The sequence below is a fragment of the Sus scrofa genome, chromosome 18 (assembly GCF_000003025.6).
Source record: "Sus scrofa isolate TJ Tabasco breed Duroc chromosome 18, Sscrofa11.1, whole genome shotgun sequence".
In the NCBI taxonomy this organism is placed as follows: Eukaryota; Metazoa; Chordata; class Mammalia; order Artiodactyla; family Suidae; genus Sus; species Sus scrofa.
In genome coordinates this window covers 39,280,180-39,306,656 of record NC_010460.4, presented here as the reverse complement: position 1 = coordinate 39,306,656, position 26,477 = coordinate 39,280,180, and the positions used below count along the sequence as shown (strand labels likewise).

The window sequence follows — 26,477 nt, the reverse complement described above, 5'->3', positions numbered from 1 at the left end:
CCTGGTGGGGCGGGGGGGGGGGGAACACACATGAAAACTGGGTTTGAGCCAGAAGGTTCAAGAAGCCAAGGATCTGAGCAGAGTCCTGATGGATGGTGATGATTCCCACAGGACAGCCATTCTCAATCTTTTCTTTTATAGACCTTTGAGAACCTTCTGAAACAGGAGGAAAGGGTGCTAAAAGGCCTCTGAGGGCTGTGGTAACACCAGCTCAGAATTAAAAGTTAAGGTCCTGGATTGTAGTCACAACATCAGAATGACCTGAACAAGCCATTTTTCAAAGTGCATCTTGATTATTTTATCTATATAGTATCTTTGAAGGAGATATGATTAGATAATGATTCAGATCTCTACTTGCTAAAATTATATAATTCTATGATCTAATTCATCATCCTGGATAGAGGCATACTTAGGTTGTTTCAAAGAAATTAACACTTTCTTATCAGTGTTATGTCTTAGCAGAAGACAAAAATTATCTTTCTACTTCATTCAGAAATTTTCAAAATGATTGGAAAATGCATAATGCACATGGTGGGATTTCAATGAGCCTAACATTCTGCACATGTTTAAAGTCTGTCATAATAATGAAGGCCAACCTTTATTGAGCAATTAGTATGTATTGAGTGGCTAAGTGCATTGCATACATTATATCATTTAATCCTTGCACTAATTCAATAAGTACTCTTCTTATTATTCCCATTTTACAAAAGAAGAAACTAAGATTTGGAGAGATTAAATTACTTTCCTAAAGAATCTCAGTTGAATTTGAATTTAGGCATTCTGACTCCACACCGCAGGTACTCCATCGCTGCTGTGGCTTATTTTTTCAGTGGAGTGGAATGAGATTTTTCCTAAGTAGTTTTATGCTGTTTCTTAGGTCACAGGTACTTCAAAAATCTGATGAATTTCCAGTATGTAAACTTTTATCTGGAAGGACACACACACACACACACACACACAAGTACATACGCACATGTACATATGGGTACATACAGATATATATATATCAGGATCCTTAAAACTCTTTTGAGATCAGTTCAAGTTTTCCTACTGAAAGCCAAGAATAGCTTGAGTAGACTGAGGAAGGTCAAGCTTGGTCTCAAGCTGTCTTTTTGGAAGAACAAAGGGCTGTGGCTGCAGCTTCAAACATGGGTAGAGTTGGCAGAAGATGCTAATACAGGAGTTCCTGTCATGGCTCAGTGGAAACGAACCTGACTAGCAGCCATGAGGACGCAGGTTCTATCCCTGGCCCTGCTCAGTGCGTTGAGGATCCGGAGCTGCTGTGAGCTGTGGTCTAGGGTCACAGATGTGGCATGCATCTGGCATTACTGTGTCTGTGGTGTAGGCTGGCAGCTGTAGCTCTGATTCGACCCCTAGCCTGGGAACCTCCATATGCCACAGGTGTAGCCCTAAAAAAAGACAAATAAATATGTAAGTACATGCAGAGATACTTTTTTAAAATAGATGCTAATATAAGAATACCCCATAAGGCACTGTCAGCCTGATGAAATTCAGATATGCCACAGTTCAAGGGGTAAAGACATTGGACCTCACTCACTTTATCAGTAAAAAGAATCTTCTTTCTCCAATCACGCATTTTTACCATGAACCTTCCTGGTTTGTCTCCAAACACAGTATCTCCTCAGAAGTGACTTAGGCTTTTCAAAACCAGTCCTAGAAAATGGCATTTTATCTGCTTATTCTTCCTTAACAGTGAGACATGGAGTCACACTCAGCTGACATCATAACCAACACCCCAAGGGCGAAAATCCACGAATGATGAGTAAAATCTCCAGTTCTGCTTTTCCACTAAGAAGAACCCCTTAGAAATAAAGGCTGAAATACATGTCATAATAACACATTTTCGACTCCGTTTTCCTGCTTCTTTTCGGGTTCTTCTGCATGAGTTTTTGTTTCACACCAACCAGGCACAATCTTTCCAAATGCAACGTGATGCCATTTGTCCACTAGGGGGAGACTTGCCCCCACTTATAACCTATACTTCGTCGGGGGGCCCTTTCCTTTCTTTAGATAAGAACTGGAACTTGATTACAGCAGCAGCTCATTTACCCCGTTTCCTTGGCTAAGCAAGACACTTTAGTTTGATTAACAACATTTTCTAGTTAATGTTCCACTCTCATTTTAGGAAGCGATGAGGAAGAGGCGAAATGGCGATCATGCAAATAAAGTAATGACTTCGCTCCTTTTCCCAGACCTCTGAGATGAGTGGCTTTAACTCGACCCTGGAAGGCGCCAGCAGCCTGTGCCTCCTGAGAAAGAAAGCACAGCTGCAGAGTTGCCAGCTCCTGCGTGGGCAGGGCAGCGGACCCAAAATACGCACTCTGCAGCCAGCTCCGCCAGTGCCTTTTTTAGATTATTTCCGGCCAGGCTGACTCACGCAGCTAAGACAGCAAAATGTACCTGAGGCTATTACTGATGGGATTCAAACATCCTTATTTTCTTTTCTATTTTTCTCTCCTATACTCTAGCCGGTTTCTAGCTTCCATCCCTTTCCATCACCTCTGCCAACTTATGCCTCAGGCCTCCCAGCTGCTCTTGGCAGTGGCCAGCCCTGTGATTGGTTCTCAGCGCTCAGGGAGCTAGTGACTCTGACCTTGTCGGAGGTGACTCCCCAAGTTCGTGAACTCAGCAAATGTGCATCCAAATTATGTATGGAATTGCACCTGTTCTATCAGGATTCACCATACACACTTACTCACACACTTGGTTAAGTTTTATTTTTCTGACTTCAGAAGTGGTTCGAATTGGAAGATTATCTTTGTTAAACCAGAAGGCGGTGGGCACCCAGGGCGCATCATGGACCCGCTTACTTCTTTCATTTGCATCCATATGCTAGACAATAGCCAGGGAGCTGAGCTATAGATGTCTATTTTTTTTTATTAGCTTTAAAATGTAACATTTGATTCAGAAGAGGGAAGATGATCCTTAATACGTCCCTGCCCTCTGTATCTGAGGATGCCTGCCTAATTTAATAGCTACCTAATATCTACTTTTTAAAAAAAGGTATTTTAGACCAGAACACATCATAGGTGTTTTGCCTTCTAAGGGAAGAATAGCTCATACGGGGGGAAGACAAACACAGTCTGCAGTTGCCTTCGCCTGGCAGAGAGGGCGGGGTGCTCCGAGCAGCCGTCTCTGTGAGGGGAACCCTGATAAGTGTGTGGATATACAAAGGGGAGCCCTGAGCTGAGCTGAGTTGTAGGAGCAAGGAAGACGGAGACTGCTCTGCCTGGAGGGATGGGTGCTGGTAGGCGCGTGCCACAGGGAAGTGGAGGTGAGGGGATTGGAGAGACTAGCGAGGGAATAGTGCTGTGTCCCAAAGGCAAAAGTGGATCCTGACTCTTAGCTGTAAACTTCCCCCATTTCTCCCAACTGTCAGTAACATCTGTATGACCCAAAGGAATTCTAATGATATATATATTTTTTAATGGAAACCAAGAGAAGTGTCTAGGTCTCATTTTCATGTGTTCATATTTATTGAACGTCTGCTGTGAAGCAGGTTTTCGTCTAGATAACTCATGACAAAGAGGTGAATAAGGCAGTCGGAGATGCCTGCTCCCTGAATCCTTGCCTTCGAGTGGAGGGAAAAGGTAATACGCAAAAAGTTAGCAAGATCATTTCTGAGAGCACCAAGTCCTGTGAAGACTAGTACCCTGGTACAGGTTACAGACAAGGGGCCAGGTGTGAATGTCAGTATCCACTCAGGAACATGGAAACCACTCCAGGATATTTAAACACGGAAACTGTAACACAAGGCATTTGTTATAAAGTTATTGGAAGGACAGGAGAACAAAGGGAAGATTCTGCCAGTGGGGATTTGGCAAGCAGGAGATTAGGAGGCAGAGGGAGAGGAGAAGGCGCATCTCCTCCAGTATTTGGCAGAGACCTCGGCGGCGGCGGCAACACCTTCACAGACAGCAGCCCTGGGTCCCTGCTCAGGCACTGGGGTTCCAAATAACAGCAGAGGACTCTTCCTTTTGCTTTTCCAAGTAAGTGCATGGGACTTGTCTGAATTTCCTTTCAGAGAATACTTAGGCTCTCCCCTGCCCTGGTTCCTTTCCACTTTCGGCACAGTCGGATGACAAGCCTAGCCTCCCCAAACACACACCATAGAAGAAGGGAAGAGTTTTGTTTCTGAAGAAATAAGACCAGAGAGACTGTAAAATAAGGAACACTAGGTGAACTGGGGGGCCAAAAACAACAAGGGGGGTTTGGTGCCCGCCTACAAATGGAACAGAGATTTTCAGTCTGCAGCCCGTTTCCAGATCACTGCCAAGCAGACATTATCCCACTGCCCTGCCTCAGACACAGGGTTATCACCATGTTCTCAAAAAACCCGAGCACCTGAACCTTAGACACTGACATTTGGGGGTGCGCCAGTGAGAAGACCAGCTATTTAGTTTCTTTAAACTATATGCATCTGTTATTCTGATATATATATATATATATATATAAATATACCTGTATATTTAAATTGCAAAAATGGGATGTAAGGAAGTGGAGACATGGAGTACAGACAAATTTGAAGTATTTTAAGGGAATGGGAGTATGGAATTAAGCCAGTAGCCAGTCACTGGAGCAGGACAGAAAGCTGAGGGGTTTCAAGTTTGAAGGTACTGTAGTATCGTTGGACTAGGACAGCAGGGAGAGAGGGAGAGAGCAGTGGATGACACAGGGATGAATGGAAAGATGCAAGAGCCTAGTTCTTCTTCTTCTTCTTTTTTTTTTTTTTTTTTTTTTCTTTTTGGCTTTTTTAGGGCTGCAGGTGTGGCATATGGAAGGCCCCAGGCTAGGGGTTGAATTGGAGCTGCAGCTGCTGCCTACACTGCAGCCACAACAATGCAGATCCTTAACCCACCAAACAAGGCCAGAGATTGAACCCGTATCCTCAAGAACACTAGTCGGGTTCGTTATCACTGAGCCACAATGGGAACTCCTGAGAGCCTAGTTCCTGAGGTTGGAGGGATGTGGAGGTGACATAATCGAGTAGCTGCAAGACATGGTATGCAAATAAGGACAGCAGAAAATCAGAGCAGAAGTGAGGATGACTGAGCACCCCAGGACTTAGCAAACCTCTCAAGGGAGACATTGGATATTTGATAAAGTGTAGCATGATGGCTTGAGCAAAGCTCAACTTGTTCTTAAGGGTCGGGGTGACCTGTTTCACCCCTGGGTTCATTTATTTCTCAAGTGGAAATGGACTGTTTTAAAGCTGGTTCTAATTTAAAATTTATCTATCCAGTGTTTTTACCTTAGCCTTCTCTTTTTCAGTTTTGTCTTTTACTCTTTTATATATACTTTCTGTGCTAGCCAAGTTAATCCAAAGCAAGCCACTAACAAATATTTACTGTTGAATAACCAAATTGGACTTACAATCTCTTTGGCCCTGCTGGAGCACCCCATTCCTGCAGTCCGTGTTTTCCTGGATCTGCCCTCTGCGTCCAAGATTATGGTCATTTAAAAAGTTGTTAATATGTGTTAACCTGTGAACACAATGAGGATAGTAACCATATTTTATTCACCTTGTTTACCCTGAACAGCCTAACACATCATCATGTGTATAGGGAGTATTCAGCAAATAAAAGTTTACTTTTAATTTAATTTCCCCACTTAAGTGTTAGTGCACTGATAAAAATGCACCGGTGTCCTGTGACACTGGGGCCTCTCTTCTTCAACTGTGGAACAACCTTCTACCCGCCCAGATTGCAAACAGATACTTTCTTTTATCACTCCACTTTCAAGATTAAAGATTTTTTTCACATCCTTTGCAGAAACCCACATACCTGCAAAGGCACACATGGCCTAAAGGCACATGTACTCTAAGTCACACACATGTTCATTTGCACACATAGGTAGCTTCTGTCTCCTAAAACTGAATCCTGATTAGTATTCTGAATCAGTGTTTTTTAAAAAATCAGGTTTTTTTGTGGTATGATTTACACATGGTAAAATTTATCATTTTAGATATATATTTCTGTAAATTATAGTAAATACCTTGTATGAGTGAGGTTCTCCAGAGAAACAGAAGCACCAGGAGGAGATCTACACACACATGCACACACACACACACACATTATGAAGGGATTTATTCCAAGAAATTGGTTCACAGTTGTGGGGGCTGACAGGCCCAAAATCCACAGGGGACGGCCAGCAGCCTGGAAATTTTGGAGTAGGAGTTGATGCTGCTGTCTTAAGGCCGAATTTCTTTTATTTTTAAATTTTTTTATTACAGTTGATTTACAATATTCTGCCAATTTCTGCTATACAGCAAAGTGACCCAGTTATACATATATAAATTGAGGCTGAATTTTTTTCTTGCTTAAGGGAAACTTAAGTTTTGCTATTAAGGTTTTCCTACCAATTGGATGAGGCCCTCTTACATTATCAAGGATAATCTCCTTCACTTAAAAAATCAACTGATTGTAGGTGTTAACCACATCTACAAAATACCTTCATGACAACACCTAGTGTTGTTGACTAGCTGGGTCATGACCTAGCCAAGCCCACACATCGAAGTTACCAGAGCTGGCAGGTAGCTGTGTGACCACAAGCATAATGAAGATACAGAACAGTTCCACCATCCCAGAGAATTCCCTCATGGCTTTTTGTCATTGGTCTTCCCACACCACCCACCCCTACCCCTGTCAACCCCTGATCTGTATTCTCCCTCTATTTCTGTCTTTTCCAGAACATCGTATAAATGGAATCACACAATATGTGATCTTTTGAATCTGGCTGCTTCTGCTTAGTGTGATGCAAATGAGATTCACCCACGTCTATGCATGTATCAGTAGTTTGTTTCTTTTTATGGTTGAGAAAATTCTCTTTTATGGAGGAACCATGATTCTAAATTAATTTTATTAATGGGAGAGATATCATCTTTTATGTTTATCTAGATTGGGCACATTAAACACCCTCTCCAGCTTTTGTTATTTGTAGACTTGTCAATGGTGGCTATTCTGACTGGTGTGAGGTGGTACCTCATTGTCGTTTTGACCTGTATTTCTCTAATAATTAGTTATACTGAGCATTTTTTTCATGTGCCTACTAGCCATTCATATGTCTTCTGTGGAGAAATACATATTCAGGTTTTCTGCCCAATTTTTCCATTGGGTTGTTTGCTTTTGTGTTGTTGAGTTATATGAGCTGTTTGTCTATTTTGGAGATTAGGTCCTTGTCAGCTGCATTGTTTGCAAAGATTTTTCTCCTATTCCATAGGTTGTCTTTTTATTTATTTAATGGAACCCTCTTTCACTGTTGGTGGGAATGTAAATTGGTATAACCACTATAGAAAATAGAACGGAGGCTCCTCAGAAAACTAAATATAGAACTACCATATGATCCAGCAATCCCAATTCTGGGCATATATCCGGACAAAAACTACAATTCAAAAAAATACATGCACCCCTATGTTCATTGCACACTATTCAAAACAGCCAAGACACAGAAACAACCTAAATGTTCATCAATATATAAATGGATTAAGAAGATGTGGTACATATATACAATGGAATACTATTCAGCCATTGAAAAAGAGCAAAATAATGCCATTTGCAGCAACATGGATGCAACTAGAGATTCTCATACTAAGTGAAGTAATTCAGAAAGAGAAAGACAAATACCATATAATATCACTTATATGTGGAATCTAAAACATGGCACAAATGAACCTACTTCCAAAACAGAAACAGACTCATGGGACACAGAGAACAGGCTTGTGGTTGCTAAGAGGGAGGGGTAGGAAAGTGGGCTGGATGGGTAGTTTGGGGTTAGTAGATGCAAATATTACATATAGAATAGATAAGCAACGAGGTCCTACTGGAAACTATATCCAGTCTCTTGGGATAGAAAATGATGGAAGGTAGTATGAGAAAAATAAAGTGTGTATGTATATATACGTATGTATGACTGGGTCGTTATGCTGTACAGCCCAAATTGACATAACGCTGTAAATAAACTAATAAAAAATAATAAAAAGATAAAATAAATTAGGCACATTACAAAAGTCTGAAAATGTATAAGCATGTACATTAATAAAAAAGACTAGAGAGTTGTCCTAGACACATAACCGCTGAGAAATCATATATGAAGCCTATTTCCCCATGCCCGCGCAGGTATCTGTCCTTTAAAAAAATGAATGATTTCTTTGGGCACATAGAGTCAAGGCCAAGGTGGATCTAAAAAGCATCAGTCATCATAACATTCACATTGGCCATATAGCAGAGCAAACTATTTCAGGACAGGCTCAGTTGACACTTATTTGTCATAATGGTTAAAGGCTAAGCCACAAAATCAGATCAGGGAAGGGCTGGATTTCTGAACTAGTCATGAAGATGCTAAAAGGCGTAACACTGATGATTGGACATGACAGATGGTCAGATATACATGTTACAGCATAAGTGTCAATCACTCTGCATAAAATGGAAGGGCAGCTTTCATCCACGTGATCTGACATTGCAGAACTCCCTGGCATCTTGCTCAAGAAGTCAGGAAAGTCCACAGCCTAGTCTGGTCCAGAGGGGCCAGCCCCTCTCTACTTAACAGACCCTGGGTCTAAACCTCTTCCTGTCTATGATGCAAGAGTAGAGTATTAATCTGGAGCAAGATTATAAGCCGAATACCAAAGTTGACCTACTTTCCATTGTTGGTCTGCGAGGTGTTGGGCTGAGGTCCTCCTTTACCAGTCAACAAGGATTTATCCAGACATTCCTATGGGTCCCTCATGGTGTTCAGCACTGGGGATGTAAGAACAAACAAGACACTCTCAGTCCCTGTATTTATGGAATATAAATTCTGTTGAGGAAATGTATACAATCAAGTAATTGAATAAAGAAATGAAATCTCATAGACTGTGGGAAGTCCAAAGAAGGAAGCAAATAAGGAGCTGCGGTTCAGAACATTCTAGATGGGGGGCAAGGAAGTCTTCTCTGAGACTTTGGAAAACAGACAGAGGAGGATGAATTTGGGGAAGAAAGTTTGGACAGAAGCAAGGGCATGTGCAGAAGCCCTGATGGAGGTTCGGTGGAACTGGAACAGCTGAGCGAGTGCGAGAGGGACATGGTAGAGGGTTAGAAGGTGTGAGGTCACCAGCATCTTGTGGGCTGTGATAGGAGCTTCCGTTTCCTTTTGTACAAGGGGAAGCCTTTGGAGGGCTCAGGACACAGGGGTCAGATGATCAGATTTATGTTCGAAGAGGATTACTTTCGCTGCTGTAGGGTACTGCAGTGAGACAGGTTAGAGGGGTGACAGCAATTAGGTGCAGGTGCCCAAGTCCAGGTGAGAGGCGATAGCGATCACTGAGATAGAGAGGTGCCGATAGGAAGACAGACTGGAAATTTGGGAGATACGTATAGTAAATAAGGGGTTGTAAGTAAGGAGTAAAGATGAGGGAGGAAATGGACTGATTTATACATTGTGGTAAAGACCTCTGACATTTAATCAAAGGGGGAAAATTGGTTCGATCAGTGTTTGGAACTCAACAAGCTGAATTACTATTTCGGGATTCTAATACATAACCGGTAATATTTACAGTTATGGGAATTGATGAGCTTAGGCACCCCAACAATGTCAGAAGATGGAGGAAAGGCAATGCTTTACTCAGGTAACAAGAAAAAGAAGAGTCCAAGAGGCCAGGGAAATAAGAGAAAATCCAGAGGAATGTGGTGAAAGAAGTCAGGAGAGTCGTGCTCCAAGGATGAGGGTGTCATCTGTGGGGTTGACTTCTGAAGGGATGAAGGGCCAGGACAAGAGGTGGCAGCATCCTTGAAGAAAAGAGGCATGCCTGAGCCCTGAGAAGAAGCCTGTAAGCAGCTGGGCAGGAAAACCCTATCAAGGTGATCCTACAGGGATTCTAAGAATCTGTGACTCTGGTCTGATTTTGTTATTGTTAACTATAGCTTAAATTAGTGCAGTTTTGTGACTTATAAGAAATGTATATTTGTTCATTCAGATGATCAAAATATACTTTTCATATACATTTGATTTGCATCCTGGTTCCCGGCTCACAGTGACCCAAACCTGAGGGATTTCCTGCACAATGATAACAATGGAATCACTTTCTATTATCATCTCCGGTGTGTTGTCCTCAGTTCCTGAAATTATTTCAGAGCCATAAAGTTGAAGTGGGTGTCTGTTATTTATCACCAGACCCTTTCCATCACAACTGGCTTTACATTAATGAGGAGACTTTCAGAAAGCACCTAAAGCAGGGGTTGGTTACCAGAGGAACCAACCATGAATAGAGGCTTAAAACGTTCAGTCCCACTTGCTGATTTCTGGGGAGGAGAAACGAGAGGAGCTCAAAGTTCATCCGTCACTAATGGCCAATGATTTAATCAATAACACCCAGGTAATGAGGCCTCCATAAGAACCCAAAGGAAGGGGTGAGGAGAACTTCCAGATTTGGCAGGGAAGGGGTGCAGAATTCTTCCATGTGCCACCATGCTGAACCTCAAACTCCAAGAGCACAGTGCTCCTTTGTTCAGAGTTCATCCTATGTCTCTCTTCATCTGGTTGTATTCAGATCCTTTAATACTCTTTGTAATAAACCAGAAATCTAATGAGTAAACTGGCGTTTTGAGTTTTGTGAGCCTCTCAAGCACATTAATTGAACCCAAGGAGGGGGTTGTGGGAACCTCTCATTTATAGCCAGTGGGTCAGAAGCACAGGTAATAACCTGTACTTGTGATTGGCAGCTGAACTGGAGGCCAGTTGTGTGGGACTGAGTCCTCAATCAGGATCTGCAACTATTTCTGGGTAGACAGTGTTAGAATTGATTTGAACCACAGGACACCTAGCTGGTTATTAGGTGGGAAAACCCACATAACACACTGGAACTGGGTATCAGAACCCTTAATTAGCAATTTAGTTATATTTAAATAACTCCAACTCTCTCCTCCGTAGTACTTAATGAATGATATTAGTTACTTTATTAGAAAGGCAGCATGGTATATTGAAAAAAATATGAAATTTAGGGGTAGATGGATCTGACTTTAATTCTTGTCTCTGCCACTAGCTGGCTGTGCACTCTTAGGCAAATTGATTTGAATTCTCTGTGCACTCTTAGGCAAATTGATTTCAATTCTTTGATCTGGAAAGCAAGGGTGATATTAATATTTACCTAGATACTTATTCTGAGGTATACACTAATTAAGGTAAAGTAAACAGTTTTGAGAATTGCAAAGCTACATGCAGTGTTAGTGTAGTAGGACTGAATCCTAGTCCACAAACAGATACATAAGAAAAATTGCGTTTTATGATTTTACTTTGTATGATTTAATTATGAATTGAGATATCTACTAACCTCTTACAGGGTTGAAAATTCAACTTCAGCTATTATTCAACTTCCATCTCCTCCCACTCTCATATTTAGTCAAGATTCTTAAGGTTTTCCATAACACCACAGCATGGCTTTGGTACCGCAGAGCCCATTAGTCACTATGGAAACACCATAGATTCCTTCAGGCCCAGCATCTTCTATGGCACATGTGAGTGAGATGCTGCCTCCGCAGTTAAACTATGCAACCATTCTTCTAGAGGGGCTCCTGCAAGGAAGAAAGCCTAGGCCCACTTGAGAAAGTAAGGGACCTCTTTTTCCCCTCAGCTTTAGACAATATTCTTTCTCTTCCCATGTCCTCAAAAACCTTGCAATTACTATGCTATTACTATGCTGTCCTTCTGGGACACTTAACATTTTCTCCTTAAAGCACTTTGACTTTTACTAATTCAGGAAGAGCTATTACTTGAGAATTTTTTTTTGCTTTCAGGTCTATCAAAATTCCCAAGATAAGGAAGCCCCCAGAGGGTGGGAAAGTAAAGAAGGGACAACCAAAGCTATTTGAATAAATTCTGTTCTATGACAGTTTTTTTAGTTAATTTGCCCAGGATATCTGGTAGCCCTGTTGGACCATCTGCCTCATAAAGGGACAGGCCAATTCAAGAACTTGGAAAGTACTGGCTGCAAGAGTTAAGGAGATATATGTGGAAATTTCAACTCTTTAAAGAAAGATACTGTTTATATACACAGCATTTGAATAGGAGAACTAAGTCCACTTCCTAATGCAGGTATTAGCTTCTCTCGACTGGGAAAAGCACCAAGGAACTAGGCACCATTCGAGGCATCGATACCTATTAACTTAATGCGCAAATGGATCCTTACAAGCAAACTTCTTCAAAAAATGGCTGTGGAGCAATGAAGCGAATATCCTAGGGAGGTCCTGGTTGCCATGCTCAGCCAGCCGAGGAAATGAGCATCGCTTGGACTAATTGCTGGAGTTAGTCCTACTTGACTAGACAGTGGCCCATTTGGCTGAGCACACAGCTCTATCCTCACCCAAGTTTCTGTGCCTGAAATAGCAATAACAGAGACCTCATTTAAAACAGTGGCCTAGGAGCTCGGAACAGGGACACACTGAGTGCCACCAGGATGTGTGCAATTCATCAACATAAACTTCCCAAGGAGATGCTGGACACCCGCAGAAAAGCATCTTCCCAGATTACTATATAATAATGGAAATTCCGGCTCATTATTCTAAGATCAAGATGAGAAACCTTGAAATATTATCTAGTTTTATTCCCTGCCTCCGGGTAGCCTGAACCTACCACACCCTTACAGGTATTTACCTCAAATCCCAAAGGAAGTCTGGCGAGGTACAAAACCCCTGCTTTCATCTACTTCTACAGCCTGTTCCAAGGAGGAGTGAAGGAACCCAAAATTTACCAATGTGGGAGATAACACCAGGTGTTAGACAAAGGTCTAACATGCCAGCATTCAGATCTGCAGAGTTTAATTATATTTTACAGGCAGATTATTTAATGTGCAAAGAAAACAACAACATTTACCTCACAAAATAACAGAACACTCTTCTTTTTCTGCTTAATTTTTAAAATGTGTGTATGTAACAAAAACATTTAAATATATGGCCAATAATACATTGTGTCATGAACTACAACAACGCTATTACAGTAAGTTTTAAAAGAATACTGAAACCCAGAGTGGGTAAAGAAAATAGCCCTAGGTGACATAGCCAGATATGGGAAAGCCTTGATTTAAACCTAGTTGTGATCACATGCTTTATGACGACTGAGCATTTTAAGACTACTTCAGAATGCCTTCTTGTTTTCGGTCTCTCCTGGTTTCTTTAGATTTGAATAATCAGATTTTGAATACTATAAAGAACTCCATTATATGTGATCACAGAAAGAATGCATCTCTTGGCTTCCCTTTTTGTTCCTGAACTAGTGGCTGGGGTCCTCAGAGCTGTGCCAGCTGGGGGACATTGAGAGCCACCAGGTTTACAATGTGCGCCTAAATTTGACAACTTTTGTTCTCTATTTCCCCTTAAATTCTTTAAAGCCCAAAACACTTCAGTTGAACCAGTGTATTAATTCCATCTGCAAGAATAAATAAAAACAATGTGAAATTCCATTTCACATTAATGAAACGTGGTTATCTGGGTGGGAGAAAGGAAAGCATAATCAGAACCAGCTCTTTAGAAAGATAAGGAGCCCACATATATTCCCCACAGATAAATTATTCCATTTATATAACTAAATCTATGGCTCTCAGCCCTGACTAGTCTAATTTCGCACAGTCCACTAGCACCTCTTCCTACACTGAAGCCTGGTCTGGTCTAGACCTAGTGGGCATCCTCACCCACACTGTCTTACTACCATCCTAGAATTCCTTGCCCTTCAAACTTCGGTGACCTGCTTTGCTAATTTCCAGATCTGTACCCTTCAATGAAACTCTGTCTCCAGTGATAAGAGAAAGACTTAACAATTTGCAGCTCTTTCTACTGCAAGCATACATTGTCAAAGATGAGGCCCTTCATGACTCAGCAATACTTTATATCATCTTGTGTTGATTCTCTGGTATAATGATCTTATCTTCCACCCTATCTCCACCACTCATATCCAGACATAAACCTTAGATGCTGTATAATAATAACTGTAAAATCTGCATTTCCATCATCCCTGTTTCTAATCATATTTAATCCCTAAATTGTCTGCCCATACTCTCTGCTACTCCCACTCTAATAACTTCAATTCCCTAGACACAATAAACCCATTAACCTTAATATACTTCCTCCATTAATCTCCTCACATCCTTGCTTCCCTAGTTGTCCCACTTAGATTCCATAGCTCATGATAATAATTACTCTTGTACATGCTCTCAAGAGTATATTATACTCACTTGGAAAACACAAACCTGGTTAAATCTCCATTTACTTAAATGCCTTGAACAAATAAGTCTCCCAGTTTTTGTGAAGGGACACTATGTTTGGCTTGGGGCATGACTCCATTGCTTTGCAGACAGTTTACGACTGTATTTTAGCCTTCACTTCTTGTTTGTGTACAGCCTCAAGGTCAGCCAGAGGTGAGAGGTTAGGACATTCACAAGCCTTTGTATGTGTGAAGTCTTTTAGAGTCTCTAGAATATGTCAGAGCTTTTCCAGTTATTGAAATCTCATTTCCAAGCTTTTCCTTTTCAAGTGTTTTGATCAGTTTTTCTTTTAAGTTTTCCTGATCAGTTATTGTACCTTAGGCAGCTGTGACATAAAACAGTCATCACTGGTTGTTTTTTTGGGGAAAAAAATGCCCTAGGGAACATGCTCATAGCAGTGAGTAAGCTCAAGTCAGGTCAAATAAAGACAAGCCCTGTAAGTTGGGGTTCCTAGGTAGCTGTCACACAAGTCAGATGGTAACAGTTCTTGGGAATGGGGCACTTTTTGTGGCTCCTAAATTGTTCTACCCTTTTCCAGTGGCTGCGAGGCCACTGCTAGATGTTCATGGAGATGTTTGTGGCTACCACGGAGCTGGGGAGAAGGACATGAGAATAAGGCAAGTTAAAACATCATGAAGCTCCTGGCTCTGACTGAGATTTAACTATTTTTCTTGAATTAAACGTTCCTTGGCTTTCTGCAAGTCTTTAATTTCCAGAATTCTGAAAAAGATGAATTTGATTTTTCAAGTGATCTCATTGCTTTTATGAAGGAGCAGAAATTCAGAGATGCTCACACTGTCATTCCAAGCACTGTACTGCTTTTTATATCATACAAACCCAGTGCTTGATGTCCATTTTAAAAAGTAAATCCTTTAACACCACATCCTCCACAAGGTCCTGCCCATGTTTATTCTTATCTTTCTATTAAAACTCCCTGAAAGAATTCTGTTCTCATTTCCTTCTTTCCTTCTTCCAATTCATTCTGTAATCACTCTAGTCAAGCTTTTGTCCTCACCTTTTACTAAAAAAGAAAATCTCTTATCAATGTCATCAATACCCCTTCCCTAACCAAACTCAATAGTCAGTTTTTAATCTTCATTCTACTCAACCTCTTACTCAAATGGTTTACAGACAGCTTTCCTTTTTTTTTTTTGTCTTTTTGCCTTTTCTAGGGCCTGCACCGGTGGCATATGGAGGTTCCCAGGCTAGGGGTCTAATCGGAGCTGTAGCTGCCAGCCACAGCCACAGCCACAGCCACTCGGGATCCGAGCCGCATCTGCGACCTACACCACAGCTCATGGCAACACCGGATCCTTAACTCACTGAGCAGGGCCAGGGATCGAACCCGAAACATCATGGTTCTTTGTCAGACTCCTTGACCACTGAGCCACGACGGGAACTCCAGCTTTCCCTTTCTTGAAAAATTTCCTTTACTTATCTTTGGAACCCTGTACTCTCCAATTTTCTCCTCTCCTTATTGCTTCTGTACCTTCTTTAGTCTCCCTTGAAAGATCATCTTCTCTTACATGTCTAAATCTTAGAATGATCTAGGATCTACTCTGAGACCATTTCTCTGTCTACAGATTCTCATGGGAATTTATATAAACTGCATACTGATTTGTAGTAGAGATTACTAAAATCTGAACCATAAACTATAGAGATGTAGGGTTCACAGAGTAAGACCTACACTTGATCAAAGCATTGGAGTACAGAAATGTCAGTAAGGTTATTACCTGTCCAGAAATTATGAGAACTCTGCCCTTGGATTGCAGACTAGTGAGAAGCCTATTAACACACTAGGTTTCTTGATAGAAATGGTAATAAGAACACTGATACTGAATGGACAGACCCCAGGATTATTTATCCATAGATATCAACTAGAAACGTATATAATTTAGTTGATACAACATTATTTTTTATCAATTATTTACTAGGAGTTGGTGAAACTCTTAGCCGAGAGAAACTATGGAATTGTCTCTCTCTTTTTTTGTGGCAAAATGTGGCTTTCTCTTTTCTATTAATCATGTTCATATTTCCTCAATATATGCAATATTTTCTTGCATATTATTTACTCAGGTCTTTGTGTTTTAAAACAGAAAATGCTCAGCTTTTTCATTTGCAGTTGCTGCAAGTTCAAAAATTAAATGCCAACCAAGCTCATTCATTCCATAAAAGGTCCTTGAGGGCGTGACCTTGAGAGTATGGTTTATCACACTACAGACCTGGTATATAATAGGCACAGATTCATATTTGTTGAACGAGTACTGGCTGCCAGCTGCTTATCACCAGAGAATGCAGCTTGGGTTCTGTTTGAGATGCTCTCAGACCATAGCTGCTGGCTCTGCCCTCCCACAATGGTGAAATGCATTATGCACTGACTCCTTTTGGTGGAAGACTAACTTTCAGCTTAAGTGTAAGAGCAAAAGGATCAACAGCAGAAGCTCCAGGTTTCAAACTTGGTGAGAATACTGTTGGAGGGGATTCACTTCCTCACCAGTGCTGAAGTCTTAGGTCTCCTTGGTCCATAATGTAGGATTTGGCTCCTTGACCTTCTGTTCAATTCTGCAGTAAGACAGGGCTAGCCTTTCTGACCACAGTTTGTCCTACCCTTGTGGCTACTACTTCTTTTAACTGCTTTCTCTCATTGCCTCTAGTTCTCACTGAGGAATTCTCTCTATCACATGCTTTTTGTATTGTTTTCAAGAGTAAATGATTGGGGTCCCGTAAGATAGTAAGTAGACAGCTATTTCTCAGACCTAGTGTCAAGGTGTAAAGATATTCCTCCAAGTTGAACAATGCTCTCACAGCATTATGGCCAGAGACCACTTTAAAATGCAAACATGACCCAGAAACATAATTATTCCCAGGAGCACCCATCTTGCCTCATTTTTTCTGGTTCCGAGCACAGTTAACATCTTATACTTAGTTTCTATAATATCTTAACCAGGCCTCTGAGGTTCAGAATCAGTAGCAGAAAGAATTTTGCCTCTTTCTGTGGCTGCTCACAACTTTTCTGCTTCCTTTCATTCTTTCAACCAGGACACCTGTGGTGCCCATTGACAAACAGGTCCTCAGAATGGTCCCCCAGGGCCAGGACCCCCATATCAGGTGCGCAGGTAATGCCACGCTGAGACTGCTGCTATCTTATTGTTCCATTATTCCCACAACTAACCTCACTCCATAGATCACATTTCCCTATAATTTGTGGCTCAGAGTTTTGTGAAGTCAACACTTGGGTTAGTTTCTGTTTGGACTACATCTGATTCAAGATGGCAGATTGAAGCACTCTGCAGATGACTGTATGTTAGACCAATTTTATACCATTTGGAATTTGGGGGGGGAATAGCTGCTTTTTTACTATTAGAACCACATTATTTTTTGTTAAGCTGTGAGGCAGACGGGTAGACAGACAGACAAATGTGAAATATAAAACTGTAGAGAAATATAGTCTCATGTAATTACAATCCTTGCTTACGCATCCATGTCCTTCCATGTGCTCTAAGTTCCCTGATGAGAGAAGTTTTGTTTCTGCTATTATATCCCCAAGACCAATACAGTGCCTGGTATAAAGTAAACACTAAGTATGTATCTGTTGACCAAATGGCCACACTCCCACCCAACCCCAACCTGGGGTCTCTGTCTCGGTTGCCGTTTCTCTCCATCATGCCATCATCTCTGTAAGGAATACTGGAGAACGTTGGTGTCACATATTTGCATTTTCCCAGAATCCTTAGGTGACAATGTTTTACCTTAAAGCAATGAGTTCACACAATGGTGCTGCAGCAGACTGTCAGAGAATTATATGGGAACAGGCAATCCTTTCTTCAATGCTGTATTTGAAAACCTAGTCTATTTCATCCCAGGAACCCACTTAAATATGTAAGCTCCATTTCCATGTTCATTTGAAGGAGACATTAATTCCAATCAAAACATTCTCTCTCTGTAATCTGTTTTATTGTTTTTAACTAAACACAAAGATAGGTTTTAAGAGCTGTCTAAGCTTGTCAAAGGAAACCGCAATAAACTAGCTAAAATAGGCTCTCTTAGACATATTAATGTCTAAAGTCTTCTAAATCCATGCTACTAAACACAAGTTGTATTTTAAATAGCCTCAGGTTACAAGGACGGTGACTAATGAATTACAGAGGAAGGTAATTAACTTCCTACACTCTCTAAAAACTTGCATGGTGAGACCCTCGCTGACACTCATTTAGAGAAGACTGGAACGTCTGATTAGCATTGTGAAGAAAACTGCCCACTTCTCTTCTATTTTCAGATTCCTTTCAGACTGGGGGTGTAGCTACAGCAGACTGTGGAAATTTTGAAGTCGATCAGAAAAGGAAACATGGCATGTCAGGAGCTATTTTGCTATTAACCAGCAGTGATATTGAGGGCAGGCATGTCATTTAAACTCTATGCCACAGTTCCCTTATTTGTAAGGAAATTGTTACAAATGGTTAAAACACCATGACCTATGAGGTTGCTTCTACACCTTATGATCAATCAAACTTTCTCATCCAAAGGCACATGAAACATGGCAGGATGTTCCACAGTTCGTGAAAATTTAAATAACATTTAAAAGAAAAATCAAAACTGAAAAAAACTCACTGACCTGGATGACATTTCTATGACTTACTGGAACACTAAGAAAGGAGAATGACTGGTTTTCCTTATGCAACTGACATACTGAACAAGCTCAATGAGTGGTGTGGAATCAAGACACAATTTAATTTTTATCTCTCACCATCCCCTTAAACATTATCCCATGGCAGTAATCTTTTATCTTTGGTAATCTTTCTTCTGCAGGCTCATGACTTTTCCTTCACTCTTAGGAAACAGCGCAACATTTGCTTTGAGTAACAAATACTATTCAATTCAGGATATATGAAATCCAGCTTCTCATAATTATCAAAGTCAAAATTTGTGTGACATGTCCTTTCCTACAACAACTTGGACCTACTTCTTGGAACAGGCAGCCTGGTCCTGCTGACCTCCCCTGCCATTTGTGTTACTCGTGAGCGAGGTACTCCTAGCAAAGCTTAGAAGGATAAGAAGTAGAGGACGATTCTCTCCAAGGGTCTGGCATTGTGCTTTACGGGCCCGCAGCTGGTGGAGAATGACTGTTTCCCATTTTTCCCAGGGCTTTTGAGGATCCCCTTGGAGGTTTCCTGTTGGGTCCTCTCTCTTGCATTTTCCTTGACTCAAGCAGAAACACACTTAATCTGAGTTGCCAAATGAGGCTCCTTTTCTAGCCCTTGGTCACCTGTTGTTATGCTTCCAGCTCCCCCCACCACCCCAACACCTGAGCTTCTCTTTGCTGAGGTCTTCTCGCCCCGTAGCTGGACAGGACCTTGGACGATTCCATTCCAGCTTAATTCCATCCACTCCTCTCTCTCTCTATGGGAAAACTCTTATATCCTTTGCCCCTGTGAACCCTGGAAGGCCAGTCTAATCTCAACAAAGCAACTATTCTGGCTCTCTTTTCTCAAGATTTCTGGGTCAAGCTCAGAGCACATTCCATAGTGGGTTTTACTATCTCAATTGTACATCAGGGGCCAGTCTTCTATTTTCCTAATGTCAGGGAATTTCAATGTTTTGTCTCCTTTTTTTTTTTTTTGCTTTTTAGGGCCACACGCTGTGGCATATGAAAGTTCCCAGGCCAGGGGGTCAAATCAAAGCTACAGCGGCTGGCCTACACCACAGCCACAGCAACGCAGGATCTGAGCAGCGTCTGCAACCGACACCACAGTGCACAGTAATGCCGCATCCTTTACCAACTGAACGGGACCAGGGATAGAACCTGTGTCTTCATAAATACTAGTCTGGCTTGTTGCTGCTGAGCCACAATGGGAACTTCAGGTATTTCAATGTTTTCTAAGTAGACACTTTGGAGACAACCTCCTGCCTACTCTAAGAGCTACTGCCTGGCAGGTCTCTAGGCTGGTGGCTCATTTTTGCTCTCTGATGCCCTACATACACCCCCAAAGAAGAAAATGGGGAAGAGAGCAAGACAACAGATCTTTCCAGAAAACAAAACAAATCTAAACTTTCTTCACTAGACTTCTCCCAGTGCTTCTGTCTGATGTTTTATATGCCTTTGATCACAAGGAAGTGTCCAAAAATACATGGATTTCTTTTAACTAAAATTCTGCATTTGGGAATGGTGGACAGGTTTGTCTCTCTGTCATTGCAATCCAGGAGTTACTGTATTGCTGCTTCAGTGGAAACTAATTACGGGAAGACGTTCATTCTAACGTCCTATAACAGTCATATTAAGCCCTTTGCTGACGACTAGAAAAGAAATTTGAAAAGGTAATGAAATAATGGAAATATTTTAATTATCCTAAATCAATGTATGCTTTTATTTGGGGGTCAATAAAACCGTATTTCTTCATTTATAGCTATAATCTCATTGTACATATGCTTTGCAACATATTTTTTAAGCATTCCTTACACACATTTTGTGAAATCATGCCTGGAATTTTAATGTGTGCATATGGGCCTGGATATTGATGTGTTGTTCATTTTAATCAAAGACCTTTTGAATGCCTACTCTGGGGTTGCAAAAGTTAAAAGAAGTGAGTAAACACTTTGTTTAGGGAAGTTCAAATTATTACAATGCAATACTGTATTTGTCACAAGACAGCCACATGAAGTGGGAGTAGAGAATAGAATGTATTTATGTTTTTTAAAGGAAATTAGGAAGGAATACAAAGGAAGCATAGAGTTGAGATGTTTATGGAGGGTGCGTGGGAGTTTGCTAGGTGGGCAAGCAAGAGGAAGTCACCCATGGTGGATGGAACAGCTTGTGCAAAGGCATGGAATTTATTTTGATTTTGTATAAGGTGTGAGTGTTTTCTTTTTTTTCAAAACTGTTATTGAATTGTTCTAAAATTACTCATTAAGCAACCTTTTCTCAAGTATAGAGTTGTACCCAAAAGCTAGCTTTACTGTATATTAAGTTTACTGTGTTGCTTGGTCCACATATAGTCTCTTCAAGCAATTCCAAGGATTTCTACTCTTTGGGTGGGTCACACTCCACTTCTTAAAGAATTGTTGCTTTTTAATGGTTTCAAATACCTAAATAATATACCCTCATAGCTTTTTTGCTAAGCAATTTGTTTCTAAATTGTTCTTATCTTAATATTCCCTTAAAGGAACCTCATTCCCTTCTGAAAATCTTAAAAGGTCAAAAATATTTTTGATATTTCAAACACTTCAAGACAAAATTTCTTCAAAATTTTAGCTGACTTAATCATCAATTTTACGGGGTTCCCACTGTGCATCAGTGGTAACAAACCACCTAGTATCCTTGAGGATGCAGATTCAATCCCTGGCTTCACTCAGTGGGTTGAGGACCTGGCATTGCTGTGAGCTGTGGTGTAGGCTGCAGATGTGGCCATGATCCTGTGTTGCTGTAGCTGTGGCGTAGGCTACTGGCTACAGCTCTGATTCAAGCCCTAGCCTGGGAAGCTCCATACGCTGTGGGTGTGGCCCTAAAAAGACTACATATATATATATAAAATATTCTCTCTGCCTCTGGCTTTAGATAAAAATCTTATACAAAAGGCTTGAAGCCAAATCCTATACTTTTGGAAAATGTTTTGTTGCTGTTACTGCTGGCGTTTTCTTTAGATTTGTTTCTTCACACAAGCCTAAATGCATGTATCTGTGTAATCTCCTAAATAATTTCAAAATATCTTTAGAAACGAGGGGTTTAGATGGAATTTTCCAAACTGCGTAATTTAATTTATTGAGCAAAATCACCAGATAATTGCCAGCTTTCCTACTTTACATACGGAAGCATTCGTATAAACATTTGAAGATGGTTAGACTGTTATTTTTATGATTGGTGTTAGGTTTACATAAATTTAGCTCCACAGATTTCTTTCTCTCCTTGCTCCTAAAGCTAAGAAGAAAATGTATCCCAAAATAACACATACAATGTAGGGAGCCCATTCTGGCCAAAGTTGTGGGTTCAGATGTGCCTCCAAAGTACCAACAGATGGGATGGGTCCGTAGTCATTGACTTGCATGAAGACTATAGGCTACAGGAGGGTGAGGAGGAGTGGGGAGCATCCCCTGAGGGAATGGCACAGACCCAAGAGTCTTCTCCTGATTTTGGAGGCTGGGTAGGATAAACGTTTTCAGAGGTATATGCTGTGCGATATGCGAACCCAAGCAATACAGCCAAAATGACAGAATAGCTTTGGAGCTTCAAAGCTAGAACCAGGAAATACTTGCAACAATGTAGCACCTTTTCTACTTCACCTCTTTGTTCTGTAAAGGAAACTAATATCCAAACTGGACAGGATGCTTCTCTGGGACACTAGCCCATCATCTTCTTAGTCTTCTGGGTTTTCCAATAAAGTTGCCATTCCCTGCCCCCATCAACTTGCCTCTGGATTTACTGGCCTGCTATGTAGCGAGAACTCCAAGTTTGGTCTCAGTAACACGGAGGTCATGAGAGGGGCACCTTCAAGAATGGGATTAGTGCCCACGTAAAAGAGATCGCACAGAGCTTGCTAGCCCTTTCCACCACTGAGGGCACAGCGAGAAAGCACCGTCTATAAATCAGGAAGCAAACCCTCACTAGACACAGCAGCTGCCTGCATCTCGATCTTGGACTTCCCAGCCTCCATAACTGTGAGAAATACATTTCTCATTTCTAAGTCACCCAGTTACTTATTTTTTTAATAGCAGCCTGAACAGACTAAGACAAAAGGTTTAATTCAGACATGGAAGAAGGGTTCGAGGTTAGGAATTCTGTTAATAAAATTCACTACATAAACACTTTGAAGGAGAAACCATAGGATTATCAAATTATATGTGCCACTATTTAGCACCCTTTGTGATAAAACAAAACAAGCCTCTGTGTGTTATAGATCCCTTCTTATCTTGATAGAAGCTAGACATCAATAACAAATATCAATGAAGAGCCTAAGACATGCTTGTAGACCAGATCAAGACAAAGATGTCCACGGAAGTCTGCAAAGATGATACCACCCAGTGGACACGGGTTCTGGTATTTACACTCTTGTGCAGTCACTCTCACAGAAACTAACCAGCCCACGACTTGCTTGACAAAGAGAACACGGTAGAAATAATGTGGTGCCAGTTAGAGGACTATGACTAAAAAGATGTGACAGCACACCCTCTGGTGTGCTTGGAAGCCATCCACCATGTAAACATCTGATTATCCTTCTGGACAGAGAGGCCACCGGGAGAGGCTCATGGAAGGGCAGCAGGGCTGTGTATGAAGCCAAAATATTAGGCAAAACGTGCCACCTTGAAATTTACATTTCAGTAACTACACTGAAGGCTAATCAACTATAGTAATCAGATCATCAGGACCTTGGTATAAAGCTAGATATATAAATAAGTGAAACTGAATAGAGAACCCAGACACAAACCCAGGGATCCAAGGGCATCTAAGGCAGATATACATATTTTATATATATATGTGTGTGTGTATATATATACACACACACATATTTAGATATACATATTTATATATATAAACACAGACAGTAAGTGTATAAATACATATTTAAAAGGAAATCAAATGGGTGCAAAAAAAGATGAATTGGGCAAACAACACATGTTGTTGCTTGGTCAATTGGAATTCAGATATACAAAAGGAAAAAAAAAGACTTAGATTGCGCCTGTCATAAATAAAAATAAATTCTAGATAGAAAAACATTTTTAATGTTAAGAGTTCCCGTTATGGCTCAGCAGTAACAAACCCAACTAGTATACAAGACGACAGGGGTTCGATTCCCAGCTCTGCTCAGTGGGTTAATGATCTGGTGTTGCTGTGAGCTGTGGGGTAGGTCTTGGATCAGAGCCCACGTTGCTGTGCCATAGGCTAGCAGCTACAGCTCTGATTCAACCCCTAGCCTGGGAATTTCCACATGCTGCAGGTATGGCCCTAAAAACACCAAAAGGAGAGGGAGGGAGGGAGGGAGGGAGAGAGAGAGAGAGAGATTGATTTTTAATGTTAAAAAAAAATAGAGCTCTGAAAATATGGAAAAACAGAGGCAAATTTTTTTATACTAACTAAAAATGCAAAATTCAAAAGGAAGGATTTATTTATTTATTCATTCATTCATGCCGATGCAATTTAGCAATTTAAAGAAGGAGAGCATTTAATTTAGGATAATTGTTCTCTGGGATTCAAGTTTTCTTTCTTAAAAATATGTTTTTATTGTAAAATAACAGACATAGTGAAAAGCATTCAAAACCTAAATATAATTATTCATAAAGTATCAAGAAGTAAACACTATAATCTCTATAATCAGCGTCAGGTCAAGGAATAAAACCTTAGCACTGTCTCAAAAGCCCACTTCATGGCACTCCCATTACTACTCCTTTCTTTCTAGTCTGAGGTAACTAGTATTCTGACTTCCAATATTCTGGTTTAGTTTTATCCATCATTTAAACTTTTTCTAAGTAGAAACATTCTCTTACGTCTGCCTTGCTTTGCTCAGTATTACGTTTGCAAGATTTACCTTTATTAGTGCATTTAATTATAGTTTTAATATGTTACACGTTGGGTAAAATGTCACTTCTTGAATATATACAATTTGCCCTTCTGCTCTTGGGATTCGAGCTTTTTTTAGTTTGGGGCCATAATTAATAATGATTCTTTGAACATTCTCATATACCTTTTTGTGTAAAGTTCAAACATTTCTGTCTAGTCCATACCTAGGATTGGAAATACATATCCATAGGGAATGTGCATTTCAATTTTTATAGATAATGTTTCCAGAATGGTCCCCAAAGTTGTATCAATTTACGTTTCTACCAGCTGTGTGTAGAGGTTTATGCTCTCCTATCCTTGCCCACTTTTTACATCACTCTTCGTAACTTCTGGTATGCATATAGCTTTAATTTTCATCTTTTTTTTTTAAAGAAAATTCATCAGGATCCCATTTTTAGAATTTTTTTATTTTTTATTTTATTCTTTTTTTTATGGCTGCATCTGTGGCATATGGATTTCCTAGGCAAGGGGTTGAATCAGAGCCATATCTGTGACCTAAACCACAAGTGCAGCAATGCCAGATCCTTAACCCACTAAGAGAGGCCAGGGATGGAACCTACATCTTCACAGAGACTGTGTCGGGTTCTTAACCTGTTGAGCCGTAATGGGAACCCCTAACTTTCATCTTCTTGACGACTAATGAAGTCCAGCACCTTTTCATATACTTAATGATCTGAAGACCTTTATAAGCAATTGCCTATAGTTCAAGTACCTTTTCCATTTTGACTTGGTAGTGGTTTTCTTACTGAGCTATAGGAGTTCTTTATGTAATTTGCACATAAGCCCTTTCTTGCAAAAGTGTTGCTAGTAACATTTCCCACTTGTGGTGGTTTCTTTTCTATTCTTTGAATGCTATCGTGTCATAAAAAGATGTTCTTAATTTTAATATAACATAAATTATTGATATTTTCTTTTATGCTCTACTTTTTGTGCCCTGTTTAAGAACTCTTTCCCTGCCTCAGGCCATGAAAATAATCTTATTTACTATCTTTTAGAATTGAGCTGTTGATTACAGTAGCAACTAACCACATGCGGTCAATTTAAAGTTAAAATAATTGAAATTAAATGAAATGAAAAATTGTTTCCTTGTCATTCTAGCCATGTTTTTAGTGGCTCAGTAGCCAAAGGCATAGAACATTTCCATCACTGCAGAAAGTTCTACTGGCCAAATACGTTTTAGAAGGTCATTTTGTCTTGTCTTTTGCTATAACAGCAATAAGAATGTGGGTGGAAGGTTGTGGGAGGAAATGTAAGAATGTTAATTTTCTCATCTTTAGTAGGAAGGCAATCAATGTCTTCTAAAATGAACACAAGCAGAAAAAGTGTCCTTAATGACCTTTTATCATTTTAAAAAATTATGGATTCCCTTAGCTTTGGAAGGAATCTTTTAGAATTATTTCTGTTATGAGAAAATATTGATTTAAAGTTTATTAATTGTTTGGGTTTAGCTTGTCCCTTTTTATTCTAAATTCAGTACAATTAAATTATAATCGAGCAAGCTAAGATGACCTCTGTAAATGAATGACATCAGACCCCTGTTTTCCTTGCTTTGTTCTTGGCCTCCTTTCCTTTGTTTTTCTTTGTGCTATTTCCTTCTTTTCTTCTCCCTCCTCTGAACCTTGACAAACCACAAAGCTTCCAAAAATAGCTCTTGAAAGAACTGTTCTGACAGTAGCTTGAATGGGATTG

General features: G+C 40.4%; 1 long non-coding RNA gene across 1 annotated transcript in view; it reads right to left on the bottom strand.

Moving 5' to 3' along the window:
- The window catches only part of LOC110257625, a 136,625-nt gene that overhangs the window by 41,285 nt on the left and 68,863 nt on the right, over window positions 1–26,477 (bottom strand). The window contains exons 2-3 of the long non-coding RNA XR_002340512.1: window positions 8,657–8,756; window positions 5,395–5,504 (exon numbers count right to left, since the gene is read on the bottom strand). This is a non-coding gene — a long non-coding RNA (uncharacterized LOC110257625). The remainder of the gene's footprint in view (window positions 1–5,394; window positions 5,505–8,656; window positions 8,757–26,477) is intronic.